This window comes from Panthera onca, chromosome A2, assembly GCF_046562875.1.
Source record: "Panthera onca isolate mPanOnc1 chromosome A2, mPanOnc1 haplotype 2, whole genome shotgun sequence".
Taxonomy (NCBI): domain Eukaryota; kingdom Metazoa; phylum Chordata; class Mammalia; order Carnivora; family Felidae; genus Panthera; species Panthera onca.
The window spans coordinates 18,697,373-18,707,678 of NC_138340.1; the positions used below are offsets into that span (position 1 = coordinate 18,697,373).

The window sequence follows — 10,306 nt, forward strand, 5'->3', positions numbered from 1 at the left end:
TTGCCTTATGATTTCCATTACCACCTCAAAACCAGGGAAAAACGGAAACCCACATAGAATGCTTTCAACAGAACATATCTGATCAAATACTGTGAAACCAGCTTGTTTAAAATGTATGCCAACTGAAGTCCTACAAAAACACTCAAGTGGTAGTGAATGCAGTGGAAGGGAATGCCAATATATGATAGATTGATTAGTAGACTGAAAACTCAGGAAAGATACAAAGAGACAACAGGATAAAATGGAAGGCATTATCTTTCCACCAAATGGGACTAGGGAGTAGAAAAACCTGGGGTAGGGGGTGGGGGGTGCCGTGCTTCTGGCTCCATGAGAGTCTGCTGATAATTTTGCCTTGGCTTTTCTGTGTGGGAACACATAAACTGTGAGGGAGCATAATTTTTGATTCTTTGGCTGCCCAACTGTGCCTCTCATGTGTTTATTTCCTCAGGAGTCATTTCTTAGACAACTAATCGTAATGAAAGGGTCTTAATAGCCTGAAACCTGACACAGACAGGCCAGCCTGTGAGCACCCCCTTTAAAGGGGAAATTTGCCCATTTTACATTAGCTATTACAGTAATGCAGTTGGTTAGCATATGGTTCTTAGCACTGCAAATACTGTCCATTTTGCTGCGTGTTGAGCTGCTGTTTGAGTTTTAGCTTGAGGGAGCCTCACCCAGGCTATAGAGCTCTCTGTCCAAGGGAAGGCGTCTCCAGATGAATGGAAAAACACCTTGTTATTGGTAGTTCTCTGTATGGGGAATTTGACGTTTCTCTTCTGGTAACCAAACAGGATGCTCTGTTTATAGTTTATCTGATGTTGCAGAGCCAAGCATATGAGATTTTGGAAAGATCTGGGCAGCTCAGAAGGACGGGAAGGAGGCTGGTGTCTACTCCTCCAATTCCTTTCATTTCTATCCCATCTGTGCATTCTGGGGAACCATGGGCTCCTGCTCCACTTAGCAGTCACATAATATTGCTCCTGGCTGTGGGCAAGGTTCACACATGGGCCTGTGGTGCTAAGGTCCTATGGCTGTCAAGCTCAGGGCAAGCTGGCTACTTGTCACCAAAGCTCAGGTGACCAAAGCCCCTTAGGAGACAGGATATACTGCTCCAGCTGATATTCAGCTTGTTACAGAATCTGAGATGAGTGGCACCTCCATGGTATGTCTCTCCTTCAGCATTAGAATGGCTTCTACTTCTCACTAGAGCGTCTCAGGTACCTGATGCCAAATTTAGCATGTTCTGTTCAGAGATGCTGCTGAATAGATTGGCCCATTGATGAAGAAAAAGCCCCGTGGCATAGGCTTTTGGGCATTCAGGAAAGAGCAGCGGCATAGTTTCAAGCAAGCTTGTGAATTTGAGGGGTGGGAAGCTTCATAGAGGTAGGTGGAGGGTCACATAAGGGGGAAATCATTTTGCTAACCCCACAGGGGAATGGAACTGAGGTTCTGGGGAAGTTGATTCCTGGCTCTTTCCTGTTGCATTATCACCCCTTACTACCCCAGAATTAGTCTTTTCATCCTCATACTGAGCTGACTTGGGCGCTGTGAGGGCACAGTTCCACCAATTATGATGGAAGAGCCTGACTTGAATGCTGTTAAGTAGCAGCACCACCACACCCACAGTGCTGCCTCTTAGCCCATTTCGATGATATGGCATTTTGGGCATCGGATAGTTCCTCAAGGCCAGGGGCTCTCTGTTTCTGGTCTCAGGGTCACATGTACAGTTATATAGCTTGTGCCTTTCTCAAGAAGTGCCAAATCAGGGAAGGCTGAATTCTGTCTCAAACTCTACTCTCTGAGCTGTATGCCCTGGTGTGGGCTTCATCCTCCTAGAGAAAAAGACCCTTATCACTCATTCATTCATTCACTTATTTTTATGCCTGTTGTACAGTGAAGTGCTCAGATTGATGGGATTTAATATATATATATATATATATATATATATATATATATATATACCCATGACACACCACCAGTTCAAGATGAAACTTTATCAATACCCCAGAAAGCATCTTTTATTTTTTTATTAAAAAAAAATTTTTTTTTAACATTTATTTATTTTTGAGACAGAGAGAGACAGAGCATGAATGGGGGAGGGTCAGAGAGAGGGAGACACAGAATCTGAAAAAGGCTCCAGGCTCTGAGCTGTCAGCACAGAGCCTGATGCGGGACTCAAACTCATGGACCGCGAGATGGTGACCTGAGCCGAAGTTGGCCGCTTAACCGACTGAGCCACCCAGGCGCCCCCAGAAAGCATCTTTAAAAAAAATTGCACAAAGGAGCCACATAAACCAGTGGCAACCTGTGTAATCTATACCAGCCCTGTGGACTTTACATGTTCTGACATTTGCAAATTGATCTTCACTCAATACAGCCAAGGTGTATTTACTAGTATCAAGAGCAAGCACTGTTCTGGGCTTTGTGGAGGGTCTGGAAGGGTATACGATGCTCCCCTGTCCTCTAGCACCTCACAGTCTGGTTGGTCAGACAGCTCTCGAAGAGCCAAATCATGGAGTCTCAGTCTGAGCAGCTCAGACTGAGAAGGCTCGGTGTCCGAGCAGCTCAGTGTCTGAGAAATGCCAAATAGACAGTGTTTATAGAAGGGTTGTCAAGTGAGAAGAGCGGAGAGGCAGAGCCAAGTCTCAAAGGAGAAATCTAAGGCATGCTGGAAAAATGGTGGGGTTATGAGAGATGGAGAGAAGGAGACAGCATGAAGAGTGTGGTCTACATAGGCTGGAACAGTGAGAATGGGGCCAAGGGCAGGAGTGTGGAGGAGAGCTGGGGCAAACCAGGTGAGGTGCTTTTCTCTCATTACCCGTCAAAATCCATGATCAATGCCCAGGTTGCCTCTCACTCACTTCCAGCTCAAATATTGTAGAGACATCTTTAATCAAAGGCAGCTGGCACACAGAACTTGCCCGTGGGCTGGAAGGTGAATGAGGCTGCTCTGAGAACCACATCCTGAATTCCTTTCTCAAAATGGGTTTTTCATAATTCTATCTCAATAAGAAAATAAAAATAAAAAGTTTGTCAGGTACAGTATATCTGGTCTGGGATTAACCAGACTTGTTATACTATATCAGCTAACAGTGAGTCTCTAGTAAAATCTGGGACTAATTTGTAAGGATGAAATGAAAGGATATAATTGCCAGGTTTAGAAATAATGGCCCTTTGTCATTTAGAGATCACGTTTGGCCCCAGGGCTGGATTCTCATGGAGGCATGCCATGGGGATTATACTAAAGTGACCTAACATCTGAATGGTGATGATGTCAAAATTTCACCCAAAGGGGCAACCATTTTTCATCTTTTGTCAGGGAGAAAGGAGCAGCTTTGAAAATATAGCTTTTCCCAGCATTAGTAAGACCAATAAATTGCTGCTAAAAAAAAAAAAAAAAAAGTTGGGGAAGAAAGGCCATCTGTTTTCTTTTTAACTTTTTATTATGGAAAATTTCAAATCTACATAAAAGTTGAGAGAATAAGCTAATGAACTCTCATGTTCCCGTTGCCCAGCCACAGTTATCACCAACTCATGGCTAGTCAAGTTTGTATCTTCTTCACCTGCCATCCCCCATGGAGGCCATTTCCAGACATCTTAATATTTCATCTTCTATGTTTCAGTGTCTATTTCTAAGAAATAAGGGCTTTGTGTGAACATTACCACAACACCATGATTGCATCCAAACAGGGTAACAATTTCTTCTTTTTTTTTAATTTTAATATTTTTAAAATTTTTTTTAAGTTTACTTATTTTGAGAGAGAGAGAGAGAGAGAATCCCCAGCAGGCTCTGCACTGTTAGCACAAAGCCTGACATAGGGCCTGAACCCACGAATCATGAGCTCTTGACTGAAGTCAAAGTCAAGAGTCAGGCACTTAACCGACTAAGCCACCCAGGCGCCCCTGAATTTTATTTTTTTTAAAGTAATCTCTGCACCCTTTGTGGGGCTTTAACTCACGACCCCCAGATCAAGAGATATATGCTTTACCAACTGAGCCAGTCAGATGCCCAATAACAGTCCCTTCTTAATCTTAGCAAATATCCAGTCAGGGTTCAGGTTTTCTGATTATCTTATGAATTTATTTTTCCAGTTGGTTTGTTTGAATTGTGATCTAAATAGGGTCTACACATTGCATTTGTTTGATACATTTCTTGAGTTTCTTTAAATCTGTAGATGCCATTTTCTTTTTTCCCCCTCGCAGTTTATGATTGGAGAACTGTCATTTGTCCTTTGTTTCTCACATTCTGGGTTATGCTGATTGTGTCTCTGTGGTGTCATTTGAGATATCCCTCTGTCCCATATTTTTACTGTAAGCTGGGATTGTATCTAGAAGCCATTCAGATTCTAATTTCATTCTTTTGGCCAAGAAATTCTAGCTTTTTTATTTTATTTTTACTTAATTTTATTTTATTTGAGAAAGAGAGAGAGGGAGAGAGAGAGAGAGAGACAGCACAAGTCAGGGAGAGGGGCATAGGGAGAGGAAGAGAGTATCTTAAGCAGGCTCCATGCTCAGCTCTGAGCCTGATGCACAGCTCAGTCCCTCAATCCTGGGATCATGACCTGAGCTGAAATCAAGAGTCAGATGTTCAACTGACTGAGCCTCCCAGGCATCTCGAAATTCTAGCTTTCAAAAAAATTTTTTTAACGTTTTTTATTTGCTTTTGAGAGACAGAGACAGAGCGTGAGCAGGGGAGGGGCAGAGAGAGATGGAGACAGAATCTGAAGCAGGCTCCAGGCTCTGAGCTGTCAGCACAGAGCCCAACGTGGGGCTTGAACCCACAAACCATGAGATCATGACCTGAGTTGAAGTTGGACACTTAACTTACTGAGCCACCCAGGTGCCCCTAGCTTTTTAAAAAAGAGTTTGTTGAGGTCTTTAGACATGAAGGGTCTAGAGCCAGACCTTGGACTAGTTTGGGAGCCAAAGAATGTTGCAATGGGTCACTTTTCTGTTCTTTTTTTCTAAAGTTCTCCTTTCTCTTAGTAAGTTTGGTTCTGAGTTTAAGAAGGCAAAGCTTTCAGAGCCTGTGGGTCATGCCTTTACACCCAGCTATGGGGAGCCCTCACTGTATATTTAAGTAGTAGGCTGCTAGGATATAGGGTTTGGGGCTTCAATAAACCCTCTCTCTTCTCAGAGGTCCTGCACGTCTCAATAGTGCCCTTTCTTCCCATTAGTGATGGAAGTGGGGAGAGACAGGCCCTTTCATGTGTGGGCTATTTGAGGGGAAATCTGTTCCTGGAAGCTGTAGCCCATGTGCAGCAGGCTGGGGCTGACTGGGGAGGTAGGTTGGCAAAACTGTCACAACGGTTATAACTACTCTTACTGGATGTCTGCTTCACCATGGACATTCTGCTCAGTGTTTTGCACACACCTGTTCCTCACTCCACCTGCCTGGCCATTCAGCTCCTGTAGGCCCCGTCTGTCCAGGTCTTACTCATCCTTCCTGCCTGGGGACTCACTTTTTACAATGGTGAAAAGGTAGCTGAGACCTGCATGCCTACAGCAAGGGCCAAGTGTCACTTTAGGACTTGAGGCCCTCCTGGTGAGCTGGGACAATCTAGCCATATGGGGACTCCTGCCTGGGCCTCTCGGTTGGTGCCAGGGGTATGTCACACTGGCATTGATATTTCATTGCTTGCTTAGGCTCCTTTCCAGCCTTGAGGACCCTCTCCTCCAGTCACCAGCGTAGTGGTGGAAGCTGGTCATAGCTGGGGAATGACTTGGAACCATGGCCTCTGGGGTTGTACCTGTGGTAGGGTAGATGGAATTCTGGTGTCCCACTCTCTGTGGTTCCCTTCCTGCAGATGGGGCCTCTGGTGGGTGTCTCTTGCCCCGTGGCATGCCCTCAGCTCATAAGTCATATACATTAGGTTCTGGTCATCTGTGCCTGTGGGATCGAACTGGTAAGCGTGCACCCTGATTCATCTGTGCTGTACTTTGAGCTCCAGGCTGGTCACAGCCCTGCTCTGATCTCCCCATCTGTTCTTTGCTCTTATGGGCATCTAGGCTTCTTAAGAGAGCTTTGCTTTAGAAGAGACCCCTTACCTGGTACCCCCACTTCTTTCTAGCAAGAAGGTCACATGGAGGCATATTAGGAGCCTCTAGAGAACTCTAGGTCACCCTGGGATCAAATCCAGAACTGTTTGGGCAGGCTGGCTGCCCCTGAAATGTGTGGGGCTGCTGTTAGGGCCCAAGGTGAATTTTCCCTGAGGGGAAGTAGAAAGGTTAGCTTCTGGGTCTTGGCCCCAACCATTGAGGAGATCAAAAGCCTCAGCAGCATCTCAGACAAGGATCACCCAGAGGTGATTTCCAGGACCCAGTCCAGTGGACTGCCCCTGGACCCAGAGTTGCTCTCCAGTGCCATTGGCTCAGGGAGGGAGGTATCCTTTCCCAGGATTCTGGAAGAATCAGTAAGGCATTTGGGTGCTTTGGAAGAAAAGGGGGTAAGGAAATTCCCTGATAGTCACACCTGTAAATTTGACACATTTGTAATGTATCAGGTAGGTAATATGGGTTGTCTGCCTTTTTTGTACATGGGGGTAGTTGTGAGAGTTTCTACAATTAAGTTCTACTTAGCAATAGGAGGATTTTATTTATTTATTTATTTATTTATTTGTTTGTTTGTTTGTTTGTTTTCAGAGAGAGAGGGAGCAAGTGCAAGCAGGGAAGAGGCAGAGGGAGAGGGAGAGAGACACTCTTAAGCAGACTCCACACTCAGTGAGAAGGTGGACGCAGGGCTCGATCTCATGACCGGGAGATCATGACCTGAGTGGAAATCAAGAGTTGGACGCTTAACCAACTGAGCCACCCAGGCACCCCAGTAATAGGAGGATTTTAAAGTGAAAAATGTGGGGTGCCTGGGTGGCTCAGTCAGTTAAGTGTCCGACTTTGGCTTATGTCACAATCTCGCGGTTTGTGAGTTCAAGCCCCATGTCGGGGTCTGTGCTGACAGCTCAGAACCTGGAGCCTGCTTTGGATTCTGTGTCTCCCTCTCTCTCTGTCCCCCCCCCCCCCACTCATGCTCTGTCTCTCTCTCTCAAAAATAAATAAATAAACATTTAAAAATTTAACAAAAATAAAGTGAAAAAAATATTTTAAAGGAGACTTCATACCCAACATGGGGCTTGAACTCACGACCCTGAGATTAATAGTCGCATGTTCTACCAACTGAGCCAGCCAGGCCCTCCTTACAGTGAAATTTTATCCATGTATTTAGGAAACTGTTCGCTGAATACCTACTAGATGCTTAGCCCTGGGTGAAATGTGAGGAACAAAGGAAGGAGCATGAAATGGGCTGTACCCTCAAGGAGCTTCCAATCTGGTGGGAGAGAAAGAGGCACTTGTTTCGATTTTTACCCTGAACTTCCTTAAATTAGAGTTTGCTCCTGCTTTTTCTTTGTCTCACAGAGGTAAGATAAATGAGCGCATGATTAGAAGGGGTTGGATTATTTCATATTCTAAAATAGTAGAGCATATATTTGTATGGTATTTTACAGCTTACAAAACACATTCACAACATTAACTTATTCTGTTGGGAACTCCAGAGGCCTAATATGAGAGATTTAGAAGAACAGCCAGCTAGCTGACTTTAGCAAACTGAAATGCCATACACCAAGCACAGCTGGAGAACTGCATCACTTCCTTGCCTCCTGCTCCGAGAAGATGGAAAATTTAGCAAGAGGATGGGGAGGGCTTTGAGGATGAGAAGAGGATCAGGAAGTAGGACATTTGAACAAAGGACAGCATAGGGTGGGGTGGGGAATGAAGAATACTGGAAGCCTCCTGGGTAGGGGTCAGAAACTCAGGTTTTAATCAATCTTGGCATTGCCCCAATCTGGCCGTACATATAGTAGGTCCTCACTATTTCTCATCTGTAAAAGGAGAGATTTAACTAGATGTTCTCCAAGGTCCCCTCCATCTCTGACAGCTTATTTTTGTTAGATGAGTAAGAAGGAAGGGTGATGCTTCCTGCTGTTCCTCAGCCCCACTGTGGAGAGAAAATAGGTACATCGTGCAGCCTTTAGGTTAATTAGAAGAGATTTAAATGAAGAGGTTGGCTCTTCCTCCATGCTCCAAAGATCTTTCAGGGTGGACAAGATGACCTTACAATCAAGCCTGGAGCCAGAAGAGGGACTGGCTGGTGCCTTGCACAGGAAGGGATTCTTGAAAAGCTACTGGCTTCCTTCTACTGGGTTGGCCGGCAAGTCAGCCAGGCTCCTACCTGGGCCTGCGGAGCCTGATGCAGGCTCCATGTTTCCAGCCATGCATGGCTGCTTGCCTCCTGAGTGTTGTTCCATCCATATCCCTCAGGTGCACTGGCACCTGGTTTGCCCCCTCCAGTGGGCAGTTGTATAGAGTCCTCCATTTGGAGGTGATGGACGTGGTGCTCTCTGCGGTTTCTCCTGCAGCTCTATAGGTTCTGTGGGCTCAGGCCAGGTCTCCACCAACATCAAGGTCTGACATGTGAGGCCACTTCCTTCAGGAGCATGGTTTAGCTTCAGCGGGTGTTGTGTTTGCTCTGCCCTCCTTTTATTTTGAGCATCTAATCCAACCCCTCATGGATGCCAACATGTCTGCTTCCATGTTCTCTGAAGGCAGGAGCTCTGCCTTGGTGTGAACACCCAGTGATCAGTGGCCTCTGGCCCCTTCTAGGCAGATGACTCCATTGTTGGAAAGTTCTTTTGGTTTGTCTGAAATGGGCTTCCTTACACCTCCTGTCTCTTGGCCTGGCCCTGCCCTCTGGCACAGCCAGCTTATCTGCTCACAGGTTTAGGAGGAGCTCACTATGCTCTCACCTTCTCAACTCTGAGGTTCTTCTCTATACTTGACTTCTCTAGCTCCTGTGCTGGGATGTGATTCTGGGACCCTTGCCGACCTGGGATGTCCTGCCCAAGGCTCTCAACATCTTGAAGACAGGGAGGTTCAGAGAACAGGACCCAGGGCTCAGTATGTCACATGGACTGAGTGACACCATCTGAAGGATGACTAGCCTTCACTTGCCAGCCTAAGAACACCATCATCCACCTTCCTGAGTGCTCTCTAGCACTACACCCCACACTTGGTCCAGCCTCATGCTGGGCATCTCAGCATGAAGGCTGAGTTCCCTCCATCTGGGGCTTGTGCAACCTGAGTGTGAATCTGTGGGGGCCTGCATGGGTCCCTGCTATGTCTTCTTTCACTGTACTTGGAGATCCCTTCCAATCTAGTGAGACCCTTTGGATCCTGACTCTGTCTCCTGAAATAAGGGTAATAACTAAGACAGTGTACTTGTTTTAGGAATGTTGCTGGGAGAACTTCTCCCCTTTTATGGCCTTGTGAGCCCACTTTCCAAATCCCTGTATCTAACTTTGAGTGGCCAGTGTTAAGCCCTCCAGGCCAAAACCTTGCCAGCTCTGGTTTGAGGTGGTGTCAGCTGAAGGTAGTGGTAGAGCTGGGTTGGACTGGAGAGGCAACCACCCCTTGCACTCTAGCCATGGAATCCTCTGTGCACTGCAGAGGAAACTCTTTTGCGGGCCTGTTCTTCTCTGGTCAGCCATGTCATTCTGGCCTCTTTTTGGGGTACACTGGCCTTTGGCTCTTTAGGGTAGATGTCCTTAGGAACAGTAAACACTCTGCAAATGAAAATTGTAAGCACATGTAAAAGGAGAAAAGATGGTATGTACGGTGAACCTCTTCCTGTAAACCCATCACCCAACTTCAACCATGATCAGTGTTTTGCTATCTTGTTTCATCTATATTTCTCCAGCTTTCTTTTTTTAGACTGGATTATGTTCTTTCTTTCTTTCTTTCTTTCTTTCTTTCTTTCTTTCTTTCTTCCTTCCTTCCTTTCTCCCTCTCCCTCCCTTGTTCCCTCTCTTCCTTCCTTCCCTCACTTTATTCCCTTCCTTCCTTCCTTTTTCATTTATTTAAATCCAAGTCAGTTAACATATAGTGTAATATTGGTTTCAGGAACAGAATATAGTGATTCATTACTTGCATGTAACACCCAGTGCTCATCCCAGCAAGTGCCCTCCTTAATGCCCATCCCCCATTTAGCCCATCCCCCTACCCACCTCCCCTCCAGCAACCCTCAGTTTGTTCTGTATTTAAGTCTTTCTTATGGTTTGCCTCCCTTTCTGTTTTTATCTTATTTTTCCTTCCCTTCCCCTGTGTTCATCTGTTTTGTTTCTTAAATTCCACCCAAGTGAAATCATATATTTGTCTTTCTCTGACTGACTTATTTCACTTAGCATAATAGACTGTAATTCCGTCCATGTTGTTACAAATGGCAAGGTTTCATTCTTTTTGATTGCTGAGTAATAGT

The 10,306-nt window shown here is 45.6% G+C and overlaps 1 protein-coding gene and 1 non-coding gene across 3 annotated transcripts in view; one reads left to right on the forward strand and one right to left on the reverse strand.

The window, feature by feature from the left end:
* The window catches only part of BSN (bassoon presynaptic cytomatrix protein), a 94,858-nt gene that overhangs the window by 1,117 nt on the left and 83,435 nt on the right, over positions 1–10,306 (forward strand). The gene's annotated exons all lie outside the window — the stretch shown is intronic.
* Positions 7,113–7,185, reverse strand: TRNAN-AUU (transfer RNA asparagine (anticodon AUU)). The gene has a single exon. It is a non-coding gene; the product is annotated as a tRNA-Asn (tRNA).